The following is a 15,113-nucleotide window of genomic DNA, read 5'->3' on the forward strand; positions in this document are numbered from 1 at the left end:
AACATGACACTGCAGGAGGTGGCCCACTGCAGAGAAGATAAGAGAACAGACATCCCCCCCAACACAAACCTAACTCTCTGGTCTGGGGGGCCCCACATATCCTCCTCTGGTCGGCGCTGGGACACAAACTTCCGACCGGAGGCGGGTGCTGGAGGGGGTGCCCCCACATTTCCACCTCCAGATCCCCCCTCCCCCCCCTCCGGTTGGGTGAAAGCTGACCGACAGGAGGAGGGAGAGGAGGGAGCCGCGGGGCCTCCTCGGGAGTGCGGGGCCCAAGGCGACTGCCTTGCCACTAAGGCCCAGGGTGGTGCCCTTATCTTCTGTGTGGTATTTGTTTTCCTGGTTTATGCCAGGAGACTGATAGGAAACCAGAAAATAATGATTGCAGTGACTTCGGATTATTCCGCTGCTAGTGTTTCCTGTGCTGTTCCAGGCGCTGGGGGTTGGGGAGCCTGACGCCGATGTATGCTTTGTAATCACGGAATATACTGTATGAAATACACTGCCATAAGCAGTGGAAGGGTTAACGTCTTAAATACCTGTCTCTTGTTATTGTGAATTTCCGTCATCCACTTTTATTTGCTACAAAACGTCAACTCCCCTTTCACTGTCATTATCCAACAACAGGATATTCCAGTTCGTTAAATGGTTTGTTATTTAGAAACATGAATTACACTGAGAAAGTGACGTTGATGTAAATATTGGATCTGATACAGTACACACGTACACATGTACACACGTACACTACCGGCACATTTTATTTGAGTGCGGCTAGCTCCGCAAGCCTGGGGATGCCCCGGCATGCTAGCCGCACTCCCTCGGCGCGGTCACGCGTCATCGGGTGCCTGCGCCCCCTGCATGCGCGTCCAGGGCTCCCCGAGGGAGCCCTGGTGTCCCGCGATGTGGGGGACGGCGGCAGGGGGTTCCGGGGGACCCGGCGGACCCGGCGAGAGGAGGGAGAAAGCCCCGATCGGAGGGCGCTCCTCCGCGGCTTCGGCGCGTGCCCGGCACATCCCGGCGCGCGCCTGGTTACTGCTGCGGCCGAGACCGGGCAAATGCTCAAATAAACTCGGCCGCAGCAGTACATACAGTACATACATACAGTACATTCATACAGTACATACAGTACATACATACAGTACATATATACAGTACATACAGTACATACATACAGTACATACATACAGTACATACATACGTACATACATACACACATACAGTACATACATACAGTACATACATACAGTACATACATAGGGGCTTAGTCCCATTTATTTTTTCTCTCCCTCCTGTTTTCTCAGTGTTATTCCTTGCACACTTACTATACCAATGTGTCGGTTGACGTTTATGTATATCTCACAGTGTTACTATACCAATGTGTCGGTTGACGTTTATGTATATCTCACAGTGTTACTATACCAATGTGTCGGTTGACGTTTATGTATATCTCACAGTGTTACTATACCAATGTGTCGGTTGACTTTTATGTATATCTCACAGTGTTACTATACCAATGTGTCGGTTGACGTTTATGTATATCTCACAGTGTTACTATACCAATGTGTCGGTTGACGTTTATGTATATCTCACAGTGTTACTATACCAATGTGTCGGTTGACGTTTATGTATATCTCACAGTGTTACTATACCAATGTGTCGGTTGACGTTTATAAATATCTCACAGTGTTACTATACCAATGTGTCGGTTGACGTTTATGTATATCTCACAGTGTTACTATACCAATGTGTCGGTTGACGTTTATGTATATCTCACAGTGTTACTATACCAATGTGTCGGTTGACGTTTATGTATATCTCACAGTGTTACTATACCAATGTGTCGGTTGACGTTTATGTATATCTCACAGTGTTACTATACCAATGTGTCGGTTGACGTTTATGTATATCTCACAGTGTTACTATACCAATGTATCGGTTGACGTTTATGTATATCTCACAGTGTTACTATACCAATGTATCGGTTGACGTTTATGTATATCTCACAGTGTTACTATACCAATGTATCGGTTGACGTTTATGTATATCTCACAGTGTTACTATACCAATGTGTCGGTTGACGTTTATGTATATCTCACAGTGTTACTATACCAATGTGTCGGTTGACGTTTATGTATATCTCACAGTGTTACTATACCAAAGTATCGGTTGACGTTTATGTATATCTCACAGTGTTACTATACCAATGTGTCGGTTGATGTTTATGTATATCTCACAGTGTTACTATACCAATGTGTCGGTTGACGTTTATGTATATCTCACAGTGTTACTATACCAATGTATCGGTTGACGTTTATGTATATCTCACAGTGTTACTATACCAATGTATCGGTTGACGTTTATGTATATCTCACAGTGTTACTATACCAATGTATCGGTTGACGTTTATGTATATCTCACAGTGTTACTATACCAATGTGTCGGTTGACGTTTATGTATATCTCACAGTGTTACTATACCAATGTATCGGTTGACGTTTATGTATATCTCACAGTGTTACTATACCAATGTATCGGTTGACGTTTATGTATATCTCACAGTGTTACTATACCAATGTATCGGTTGACGTTTATGTATATCTCACAGTGTTACTATACCAATGTGTCGGTTGACGTTTATGTATATCTCACAGTGTTACTATACCAATGTGTCGGTTGACGTTTATGTATATCTCACAGTGTTACTATACCAATGTGTCGGTTGACGTTTATGTATATCTCACAGTGTTACTATACCAAAGTATCGGTTGACGTTTATGTATATCTCACAGTGTTACTATACCAATGTGTCGGTTGACGTTTATGTATATCTCACAGTGTTACTATACCAATGTATCGGTTGACGTTTATGTATATCTCACAGTGTTACTATACCAATGTGTCGGTTGATGTTTATGTATATCTCACAGTGTTACTATACCAATGTATTGCTTTAAGTTAATGTGTTTCTCACAGAACATTACCTTGCTTGTCACATGTTGAAAGGCCCTGTACATACATAGATATATATTTTATATACACACATAGAGCACATTCACATGTCTTAGACAGGTCTGCACCCCTGCATTTCAACCATTATCACCTAGCACACAGTGCTCCCACTGCAGCAAGGGATTCTGGGAAATGACATGCAAATGAGCACATAATGTGCCACCTTTTGCCTGGAATATCCATTCACATGGAGCCCATTTAAGCTGATGTATCGCCGTTCACACAGCTTTTAAGCAAAGCATGGGACTAGCAACGCAAGTACAAACCACTCATAGACATGTTTCAACCTTGATGGGTATCATCAGTGTGAGATTGGTTTATACTTGCCTTGAAATATTTCTTGGTTGGGTAGGTTTACCATATCACATTTTAAGTTATGGTGGGTAAAAAAGGCAATAAAAAAACATGTGCTGGCAGGGGGGGAGAGGGGGGGGGGACATGTGCTGGAAGGGGGAGAGGGGTGGGGGGGGACATGTGCTGGCAGGGGGGAGAGGGGGGGGACATGTGCTGGCAGGGGGGAGAGGGGGGGGACATGTGCCGGCAGGGGGGGGGGGGAGGACATGTACCAACGGGGATGACGGGGTTGGCGCTCCTGTGACGCGCTGTCGGTGCGGGAGGAGGAGCGCCACAGCAGCAGCTCAGTGGGGAGGAGCCAGGGCCGGTGTGACGGAGACAGGTTTTATGACGTCGGCAGAGCGGGGTTTTTACGTCGCTTGACGTCAACTGCGGCGGGGCCGGGTGTGATGGGCAGGAGCCACGCGGGAGACCTGTGACCGGCGCACAGCAGAGTGGGGAGGTACAGGTGGGGGGGGACATCACAGTGTGATGCAGGTACATGGGGACATCACAGTGTGGTACAGGGGGGGACATCAGTGTCAGCAGGTACAGGGGGGACATCACAGTGTTCTGCAGGTACAGGGGGGGACATCACAGTGTTCTGCAGGTACAGGGGGGGACATCAGTGTGCTGCAGGTAAAGGGGGGGACATCAGTGTGCTGCAGGTACAGGGGGACACACATCACAATGTGGTGCAGGTACTGGGGGACACACATCACAGTTTGGTGCAGGTACAGGTACAGGGGGAGGGAATCAGTGTTGTGCAGGTACAGGGGGGGACATCACAGTGTGGTGCAGGTACAGGGGGGTAACACATCACAGTGTGGTGCAGGTACAGGGGGGGCGTGTCCTTGCCTGGATCGGGGCTGTGTGTGTGTTTTTGTGTCTGTGTGTGTGTGTGATGTGAGATGTGCGGGGGGAGATGTGCCAGCAGGGGGCAAGGTGGGAGATGTGCCAGCTAGCGGGGGGAGATGTGCCAGCAGCGGGGGGAGATGTGCCAGCAGCGGGGGGAGATGTGCCAGCTAGCGGGGGGAGATGTGCCAGCTAGCGGGGGGAGATGTGCCAGCAGCGGGGGGAGATGTGCCAGCTAGCGGGGGGAGATGTGCCAGCAGCGGGGGGAGATGTGCCAGCAGCGGGGGAAGATGTGCCAGCAGCGGGGGGAGATGTGCCAGCTAGCGGGGGGAGATGTGCCAGCTAGCGGGGGGAGATGTGCCAGCTAGCGGGGGGAGATGTGCCAGCAGCGGGGGGAGATGTGCCAGCTAGCGGGGGGAGATGTGCCAGCAGCGGGGGGAGATGTGCGGGGGGAGATGTGCCAGCTAGCAGGGGGAGATGTGCCAGCAGCGGGGGGAGATGTGCCAGCAGCGGGGGGAGATGTGCCAGCTAGTGGGGGGAGATGTGCCAGCTAGCGGGGGGAGATGTGCCAGCAGCGGGGGGAGATGTGCCAGCAGGGGGCAAGGTGGGAGATGTGCCAGCAGGGGGCAAGGTGGGAGATGTGCCAGCAGCGGGGGAGATGTGCCAGCTTGCGGGGGGAGATGTGCGGGGGGAGATGTGCCAGCAGGGGGCATGGTGGGAGATGTGCCAGCAGCGGGGGGAGATGTGCCAGCAGCGGGGGGAGATGTGCCAGCAGCAGGGGGAGATGTGCCAGCAGCGGGGGGAGATGTGCCTGCAGCGGGGGGAGATGTGCCAGCTAGCGGGGGGAGATGTGCCAGCTAGCGGGGGGAGATGTGCCAGCTAGCGGGGGGAGATGTGCCAGCTTGCGGGGGGAGATGTGCGGGGGGAGATGTGCCAGCAGGGGGCATGGTGGGAGATGTGCCAGCAGCGGGGGGAGATGTGCCAGCAGCGGGGGGAGATGTGCCAGCAGCAGGGGGAGATGTGCCAGCAGCGGGGGGAGATGTGCCAGCAGCGGGGGGAGATGTGCCAGCTAGCGGGGGGAGATGTGCCAGCTAGCGGGGGGAGATGTGCCAGCAGCGGGGGGAGATGTGCCAGCTAGCGGGGGGAGATGTGCCAGCAGCGGGGGGAGATGTGCCAGCAGCAGGGGGAGATGTGCCAGCAGCGGGGGGAGATGTGCCAGCAGCGGGGGGAGATGTGCCAGCTAGCGGGGAGAGATGTGCCAGCAGCGGGGGGAGATGTGCCAGCTAGCGGGGGGAGATGTGCCAGCAGCGGGGGGAGATGTGCCAGCAGCAGGGGGAGATGTGCCAGCAGCGGGGGGAGATTTGCCAGCTAGCGGGGGGAGATGTGCCAGCTAGCGGGGGGAGATGTGCCAGCTAGCGGGGGGAGATGTGCCAGCTAGCGGGGGGAGATGTGCCAGCTAGCGGGGGGAGATGTGCCAGCTAGCGGGGAGAGATGTGCCAGCAGCGGGGGGAGATGTGCCAGCAGCGGGGGGAGATGTGCCAGCAGCGGGGGGAGATGTGCCAGCTAGCGGGGAGAGATGTGCGGGGGGAGATGTGCCAGCTAGCAGGGGAAGATGTGTGGGGGGGAGATGTGCGGGGGGAGATGTGCCAGCTAGCGGGGGGAGATGTGCGGGGGGGGGAGATGTGCGGGGGGAGATGTGCGGGGGGGAGATGTGCGGGGGGAGATGTGCCAGCTAGCGGGGGGAGATGTGCCAGATAGCGGGGGGAGATGTGCGGGGGGAGATGTGCGGGGAGAGATGTGCGGGGGGAGATGTGCGGGGGAGATGTGCGGGGGGAGATGTGCGGGGGGAGATGTGCGGGGGAGATGTGCGGGGGAGATGTGCGGGGGGAGATGTGCGGGGGGAGATGTGCGGGGGGAGATGTGCGGGGGAGATGTGCGGGGGGGAGATGTGCGGGGGGAGATGTGTGGGGGGAGATGTGCGGGGGGAGATGTGCGGGGGGAGATGTGCGGGGGGAGATGTGCGGGGGGAGATGTGCCAGCTAGCAGGGGGAGATGTGCGGGGGGGAGATGTGCGGGGGGAGATGTGCCAGCTAGCAGGGGGAGATGTGCGGGGGGGAGATGTGCTGGGGGAGATGTGCCAGCTAGCAGGGGGAGATGTGCGGGGGGGAGATGTGCGGGGGGAGATGTGCGGGGGGAGATGTGCGGGGGGAGATGTGCGGGGGGAGATGTGCCAGCTAGCGGGGGGAGATGTGCGGGGGAGATGTACCTCCTTTGCTATAGCCTCTCCCTTGCTCCCCAGTATACTCTGTATTTCTCACTCGTTCTGATCATTACTTCCGCATTTTCTCAAAGAAAAAACAAACAGATTTTGTTGCAGAAATTTCTCACTCACCTGTTTAGAAGGAAACCTCTCGCTCTGCAGGACTTCTGCGCTCTCTCTCTACACTGTCTCTGCGCTCTCTCTCTACACTGTCTCTGCGCTGTCTCTTCTCTGCGCTGTCTCTTCTCTGCGCTCTCTCTACACTGTCTCTGCGCTCTCTTCTCTGCGCTCTCTCTGCGCTGTCTCTTCTCGGTGCTGTCTCTTCTCGGCGCTGTCTCTCTTCTCGACGCTGTCTCTCTTCTCTGCGCTGTCTCTTCTCTGCGCTGTCTCTCAACTCTGCGCTGTCTCTCTTCTCTGCGCTGTCTCTCTTCTCTGCGCTGTCTCTCAACTCTGCGCTGGCGCTGTCTCTTCTCTGCGCTGTCTCTCTTCTCTGCGCTGTCTCTCTTCTCGGCGATGTCTCTTCTCGGCGCTGTCTCTTCTCTGAGCTGTCTCTTCTCTGCGCTGTCTCTTCTCTTCGCTGTCTTTCTGCTCCTATTCTAGTATCAGGGTTTTTAAATAATGAAAGTGAAAGTATTTTATTTTTAGCCGCGTGTCAGAAAGGAAAGGAATGTGTGTGTGTGTGTGTGTGTGTGCGTGCGTGCGTGTGTGTGTGTGTGTGTGTGTGTATGTGTGTGTGTGTGTGTGTGTGTGTGTGTTTGAGGGAGCGGGTATGTGTGTGTGTGTGTGTTTCAGGGAAGTGGGTACTAGGAGGGGAATGTGTGTGTGTGTGTGTTTGTTTGAGGGAGCGGGTATTAGGAAGGGAATGTGTGTGTGTGTGTGTGTGTGTGTGTGTGTGTGTGAGCGGGTATTAGGAGGGGGATGTGTGTGTGTGTGTGGGGGGGGGGGAGCGGGTATTAGGAGGGGGATGTGTGTGTGTGTGTGTGTGAGGGAGTGGGTATTAGGAGGGGGATGTGTGTGTGTGTGTGTTTGAGGGAGCGGGTATTAGGAGGGGATGTGTGTGTGTGTGTGTTTGAGGGAGCGGGTATTAGGTGGGGATGTGTGTGTGTGTGTGTGTGAGGGAGCGGGTATTAGGAGGGGGATGTGTGTGTGTGTTTGAGGGAGCGGGTATTAGGAGGGGATGTGTGTGTGTGTGTGTTTGAGGGAGCGGGTATTAGGAGGGGATGTGTGTGTGTGTGTGTTTGAGGGAGCGGGTATTAGGAGGGGATGTGTGTGTGTGTGTGTGTGTGTGTGAGGGAGCGGGTATTAGGAGGGGGATGTGTGTGTGTGTGTTTGAGGGAGCGGGTATTAGGGGATGTGTGTGTGTGTGTGTGTGTTTGAGGTAGGGGGTATTTATTTATAAAATGTTTTACCAGGAAGTAATACATTGGGAGTTACCTCTCGTTTTAAACAATGCACAGCATACAAAAATAAAGAAACAGCCTATCCCTGTGTAAGGGGTAACTCACTCTCCCAGTCCCTATCTGCAGGGCTGGGAGGATACGCCCCTTACCCACCTATCCCTGTGTAAGGGATAACTCGCTCTCCCAGTCCCTATCTGCAGGGCTGGGAGGATACGCCCCTTACCCACCTATCCCTGTGTAAGGGATAACTCACTCTCCCAGTCCCTATCTGCAGGGCTGGGAGGATACGCCCCTTACCCACCTATCCCTGTGTAAGGGATAACTCGCTCTCCCAGTCCCTATCTGCAGGGCTGGGAGGATATGTCCCTTACCCACCTATCCCTGTGTAAGGGATAACTCACTCTCCCAGTCCCTATCTGCAGGGCTGGGAGGATACGCCCCTTACCCACCTATCCCTGTGTAAGGGATAACTCGCTCTCCCAGTCCCTATCTGCAGGGCTGGGAGGATACGCCCCTTACCCACCTATCCCTGTGTAAGGGGATAACTCACTTCCCCCAGTCCCTATCTGCAGGGCTGGGAGGATACGCCCCTTACCCACCTATCCCTGTGTAAGGGGTAACTCACTCTCCCTGTTCCTGTCTGCAGGGCTGGGAGGATACGCCCCTTACCCACCTATCCCTGTGTAAGGGATAACTCACTCCCCCAGTCCCTATCTGCAGGGCTGGGGGGATACGCGCCTTACCCACCTATCCCTGTGTAAGGGATAACTCACTCTCCCCAGTCCCTATCTGCAGGGCTGGGAGGATATGTCCCTTACCCACCTATCCCTGTGTAAGGGATAACTCACTCCCCCAGTCCCTATCTGCAGGGCTGGGAGGATACGCCCCTTACCCACCTATCCCTGTGTAAGGGGTAACTCACTCTCCCTGTCCCTATCTGCAGGGCTGGGAGGATACGCCCCTTACCCACCTATCCCTGTGTAAGGGATAACTCACTCCCCCAGTCCCTATCTGCAGGGCTGGGAGGATACGCCCCTTACCCACCTATCCCTGTGTAAGGGATAACTCACTCCCTCAGTCCCTATCTGCAGGGCTGGGGGGATACGCCCCTTACCCACCTATCCCTGTGTAAGGGATAACTCACTCTCCCGTCCCTATCTGCAGGGCTGGGAGGATATGTCCCTTACCCACCTATCCCTGTGTAAGGGATAACTCACTCCCCTAGTCCCTATCTGCAGGGCTGGGAGGATACGCCCCTTACCCACCTATCCCTGTGTAAGGGGTTACTCACTCTCCCTGTCCCTATCTGCAGGGCTGGGAGGATACGCCCCTTACCCACCTATCCCTGTGTAAGGGATAACTCACTCCCCCAGTCCCTATCTGCAGGGCTGGGAGGATACGCCCCTTTCCCACCTATCCCTGTGTAAGGGGTAACTCACTCTCCCTGTCCCTATCTGCAGGGCTGGGAGGATACGCCCCTTACCCACCTATCCCTGTGTAAGGGGATAACTCACTCTCCCATTCCTATCTGCAGGGCTGGGAGGATACGCCCCTTACCCACCTATCCCTGTGTAAGGGATAACTCACTCTCCCAGTCCCTATCTGCAGGGTTGGAAGGAAAAGCCCCTCACCCACATATCCCTGTGTAAGGGCTAACTCACTCCCCAGTCCCTATCTGCAGGGCTGGGAGGATACACCCCTTACCCACTTATCCCTGTGTAAGGGCTAACTCACTTCCCCAGTCCCTATCTGCAGGGCTGGGAGGATATGCCTCTTACCCACCTATCCCTGTGTAATAGGATAACTCACTCTCCCAGTCCTTATCTGCAGGGCTGGGAGGATACGCCTCTTACCCACCTATCCCTGTGTAAGGGATAACTCACTCTCCCAGTCCCTATCTGCAGGGCTGGGAGGATACGCCCTTTACCCACCTATCCCTGTGTAAGGGGATAACTCACTCTCCCCAGTCCCTATCTGCAGGGCTGGGAGGATACACCCCATACCCACCTATCCCTGTGTAAGGGGTAACTCACTTCCCTAGTCCCTATCTGCAGGGCTGGGGGGATACGCCTCTTACCCTCCTATCCCTGTGTAAGGGATAACTCACTCTCCCAGTCCCTATCTGCAGGGCTGGGAAGATACGCCCCTTACCCACCTATCCCTGTGTAAGGGTTAACTCACTCTCCCAGTCCCTATCTGCAGGGCTGGGAGGATACGCCCCTTATCCACCTATCCCTGTGTAAGGGGATAACTCACTCTCCCAGTCTCTATCTGCAGGGCTGGGAGGATACGCCCCTTACCCACCTGTCCCTGTGTAAGGGATAACTCACTCCCCCAGTCCCTATCTGCAGGGCTGTGGGGATACGCCGGCGTTCAAATAGAGCGGCGATCCGCCTTGATATGTTGGTTGGGGCTGCTAGAATACCGCGAGTTTGTAAAGCTGGCGATAAGTGGCTTATCGCTGCTCATAGCATGAGGCCCTTACTTTGTGACTGGGGTCGAAAACTAGACTTTCCTAGGTGCAGGGAACTCTTTGGGCGAGTTTTACCCTGACCGGGCCTTAGTCCGTATTCTCTTGGAACTCAAATCGGCATAACGTTCCATACACCACCGGTACGTTCTCTTCTGAGAACTTGGTCCCTCCTGACTGTGAGTTACTCCAAATCCTCTGGAACTCAAATCGGCATAAAATCCCAGCTGCGTTCACTTCGATCGTTTCTGATAACTTGGGCGCAAAAGTCGGGACTTAGTCTCTGGCGGACAGACTTTTCAGGCTTGAAATTGAAGCCGGTTGCTCTGCTATTCGCACAGAAGAAACTTTGAAAAGCCCGCCCACGCTCTTAATACCGGAGAACTCCAATCTGAGCCTGTTTGGACATTGGTTCCGAATGTAAAAAGCACATTACATTTTAATAAAGTATCTTTTACTATATTTCTGTGTCTTGGGGAATAGTGGACAGAACAGGAAAAATGTTGTAGGTTTATTTATATCTGCATTTTTCCCCACACACTTTTCTAAGACTCTTTAAGGACGTTAAGAGTCCCCCCTCAGCCTTACATACGGTTGGGGCACCCACAAACCCTATACTGGTTGTGGGTCACCTTGGCACTAGCTGGGGTACCCTCCTTAACCTAGGGATTCCCTCAGCTACAGGAATACATGTGTAACCCTGCTTCCCCCCCTCCCCCAGACTTTACGGTGGTGTCTAGGGTGCATGAGGGCAGATTACATGCTGTGTGGTGCGTACCTGTTAGGAACAGGAGGGCCTGAGCTTCCCGCGGTGTTGTGGGGGAGCCAGCACCGGGCTTCTGGGGTGGTAGCCTCTATGATCTCTTAATGGTGCAGGGTTATACTCTCCAAGTCACACACAGTCTTTATGGAGGAAGAATAGTCTCTTTATTTGACAGAGCAACAATATCCCAACGATAAGGCTTTAGCAGCCGCAACACCATCGCCTGGACGGGTTACACACAGCTCACCTCCGCCCCAAGTACTTCCTCCTCTCCTTCCCTCCAAGTCACTCTTATGGCAGGATGGTCTGAGCTAGGGCTCCAATACCCCGTGGCCCACCCCCGAGGTTGGCCTCGAGGTGGGTCTTGGATTCTGCCCCCATCACCCCTGGCAGCGGGGTGAGGGCATTGGTCCACCAGTCTATGATATTATCAGCTCAACCTATAGACGCTGATCGATTCAGTTCCTCTCTCTCTCTCCGGCACTCGGCGCCGGGGAGCCCGCAGCCTCCAGATACTCCTCGGACCGTTCCGCAGGATTCGTGGCTCACGGCATTATAACCGCACTCTAGACTCTCGCTATCACGGGTCACTCGAACTCTTCCTAACTACTCTCTTGAACGGGAAACCCAGAAGAAGGACGAACGCGCCCCCGCCCTGCGGAGTCGACTGCTAAATATAGAGCTAGCCCCTCCCCTCATGGTGTCAGCAGAACCTCCCCTCTTGCTCATGCCTGCAGCAAAGTCCAGGCCTGCGTCTACTCTACCACTCAGGTTAGGGCTATGAAAGGGGAAAACCCATGATGATTACTGGCGCCTGATCTTAATAGGGCTTATTGCAGTAGAAGGAAGATAGGTATAGCCTGTGCTGTTTACAGGGGGCTACACATGTTTATCCCTGTGTCCCAGTCTCCTTTCTGGGCTGTGCTGAAGCAGGGTACCCTAGTGGTGAGTTGCTCTTACGTTTTCAAGGGGAGATATTGCCGGGACAATGTGCCTACATGTATCCGAGAATCAGGCATGACTCCCAGGCACATTTATAGGGGAACTGACAACTCCGGACCCCAACCTCCTAGGCACATTCTGTCAACGGTTCCTTCGCAAAAAAAACCTTGAAACTCAAATCGTTGCAATCCCTGGCATGCCCAGAAAGGGGAAAAAAATAAATACTTTTATTACATACAGAATAACAGAATGGTACATTGTTACTGAACCCAAAAGCTAACTCTCTTGGACCCTTATACACGGATCAGGGGTAACCAAAATGGGCTTAACCTTTATTTGAGAGTCTGGTTACCCCCTACCGTCACACCTCCCCCCTCAATATGAAGGCTCTGTGGCAGTCACCTCATCAAGTGGCTCCACAAGCCTGGATGGCCTTGAAGCTTTTGGGTCGCGTTGGATTTCCTGTCGAGAGAGTCCATCGGCATTACCATGCTCACTACCGTTCTTGTGTTCTATGGTAAAGTCAAATTCCTTCAGGTCAAGGCTCCAGCGAAGTAACTTGCCATTCTCCCACGACACCTTCTGTAACCAACTGAGGGGATTGTGACCAGTTATCACTGTGAATGACCTGGCATACAAATAGAGCAGCAGTTTCTCGAGTGCCCATACACTGGCCATTCATTCTTTCTCAATAGTGGCATAAGCAACTTCTCTGGGCAGCAGCGTCCTGCTCAGATAGACAATGGGGTGGTCACCCCCCTCCTCACCCACCTGGCTGAGTACAGCACTGATACCGTAGTTGGAGGCATCGGTCTGCGCAAGGAAGTGCTTGGTGTAATCCGGTGTTGCCAGAATGGGAGCACTAGCCAGTGCTGTCTTCAGTGCCTGGAATGTTTCCTCACAGGCAGGAGACCAGGTTACCAGAACCGAGAGTCGTTTCTGAGTCAAGTCAGTCAGGGGTTTGGTCAGGGCACTATACTGTGAGTAAACACAGATTCCCAGCAATCTCTGATAAAGGTGATAAATTAGTGCAATCAAAAAGCACTAATGTTGCTATGTGAACAATAAAGTGTTACTAACAAAAAACAATATAGAGTTAGTGACAAATGCAAATACTGTAAACTCCTGTGAAGCAATGTCCAAACTGCCCTGGGCAGTCTCTGTTTAAAAAGGAAAAGGGCGTTTCCTTCCTGCATACCGTCCAGGGTAGATAATACCATGGTATGGGGGGGGGGGGGGGGGATTAAAGTAAGTGATACTGAATGTCATTTATTTTGCAGAGTAAAGACATGCATGGCATGTTTGTGAAAGGGACTGTTTTTTGGGGCTTGCTATAGAAAATTGTATGTTGTGTGAAGTGTATTATGTTTGCTAATTGTGTAAGTTTTGGGGGACAACTCCCCTGTGTGGTTTACTTTATTTGGTTTTGTCCTAATAAACCAGTAATAAAAGGGAGGGAGTTTCTTTCCCTGGGGTCTCTTTTTCTGCACTCCTTGTTGCTGCTGTGTGATATGAGGTTGTCCCCTTCTGCACTCCTTGTTGCTGCTATGTGATATGAGGTTGTCCCCTTTTGCACTCCTTGTTGCTGTTTTGTGATATGAGGTTGTCCCCTTCTGCACTCCTTGTTGCTGCTATGTGATATGAGGTTGTCCCCTTCTGCACTCCTTGTTGCTGCTATGTGATATGAGTTGTCCCCTTCTGCACTCCTTGTTGCTGCTACGTGATATGAGGTTGTCCCCTTCTGCACTCCTTGTTGCTGCTATGTGATATGAGGATATCTGTGGAACTTCAGTGAAAGGATGCAAACTTTCTAAGGGTTGGGACCCGCCGTGCCGGGCGGCCGTGCGAGTGTTCCCCACCAGCAGGGGAATCCTCCCGAGCCGGGCCCAGTCCCCCCTCGCTGCACGGCTCACAACGTGCTGTGACGCGTCAGCCACCAGGGGATGCAAAAAAACTGTGATCCCGAGCGGTGACGCGTCACGTGGTGCGCTGATGAGCCTATTAGCGGCGGGAGCTGTCAGGTAGCTTGCTACACAAGGTAGGCGGTGGTGTGTGTATGTGTGTATCAGCGTGTATGAGGAGGGCATTTGTGGGGGAAGGGAGAGGGAGCGGGAGCTGCTTACCTTCCAGCAGCTCCCTCTTGCAGCCCGGGAGACCGAGCCCGAGCCCGTGGAGGGAGGGGGGTGGTAGCGGGTCCCTCCCCCCTCCCGTTCCGGCTCCCTACAGACGCATATCACGGTCTGTGCCTGTCAGCGCGCCGCCTGTCTGCAGTGCGGGCGCGCTGACTGAGGGAGCGGGGCCTTAGGCCTCGTTCAGGGTGCTGGCTACGGAGGGAGGGCGTGCTTACGTGCGAGCTGCCGTGGGACACAATGTATTCAAATTGAATTCTGGTTGTCAGGGTAGCAGCTACCCTGTCTCCGAAGTACAGAGTTGACGCTGGCTACAGTTTCAATAAACAACCCAAGTCGTTTTTTGAAGCTGCAGCAGCGTCACTGGGACCTCGGCAGCCAATGAAATCATTCTTGAGAATGATTTCAAGACTGCAACTTGGATCCCTAACCTCAGGTCTTTAGCCCCGCCCCCTCCACTCCTGAAAAAGTTTGCTGGGGAGGATGAACAAACATCGCCCAGCAGACTGCCGCCCGCCCTTGCGAACGCCCCCGCCCTCCAACTCCTGCCTCTGGCACCCTGAACGAGGCCTTAGCCTTATGCAGATATTGCTGGCTACTCTGTGGCTGGAGACATAACGCTGGGGGAACTGGTTGTTGTACACCTGAATGTGGAATACCTAATAAAAAGAAGGTTCAGAGAACAGCAAAAGTCTCTTTCATTCTTCCCAGGGTCTGGTGCTGCTGCTTCTTTTTAATAAAAAGGCTGGGACTCAACCTTTCACAGTGAGATGTAGCTGGTACTAGGTCCCGGTCTTACAGGTAGGCCTCACGATCCTGACTCCTTCGACTCTTAGTCACTCGGTTTCCCAGGAACTTGCCCTTATGTGGCCGTTGCAGCCACCTTTAGTTCCTTGCAAACCTCTTCCTGGAGTTAGTACAGGCATACCCCGCTTTAAGGACACTCACTTTAA

At 53.3% G+C, this 15,113-nt stretch overlaps 1 protein-coding gene across 1 annotated transcript in view; it reads right to left on the reverse strand.

The window, feature by feature from the left end:
* LOC142497982 (guanylate-binding protein 7-like) overlaps window positions 1-7,137 on the reverse strand; it is a 48,057-nt gene extending 40,920 nt beyond the window's left edge. Inside the window, exon 1 of the mRNA XM_075606479.1 lies at window positions 6,589-7,137. The gene's annotated coding sequence lies outside the window, so the exon portion shown is untranslated. The remainder of the gene's footprint in view (window positions 1-6,588) is intronic.
* Window positions 7,138-15,113: the final 7,976 nt, after the last annotated feature.

Source organism: Ascaphus truei, chromosome 6, assembly GCF_040206685.1.
Source record: "Ascaphus truei isolate aAscTru1 chromosome 6, aAscTru1.hap1, whole genome shotgun sequence".
Taxonomy (NCBI): Eukaryota; Metazoa; Chordata; class Amphibia; order Anura; family Ascaphidae; genus Ascaphus; species Ascaphus truei.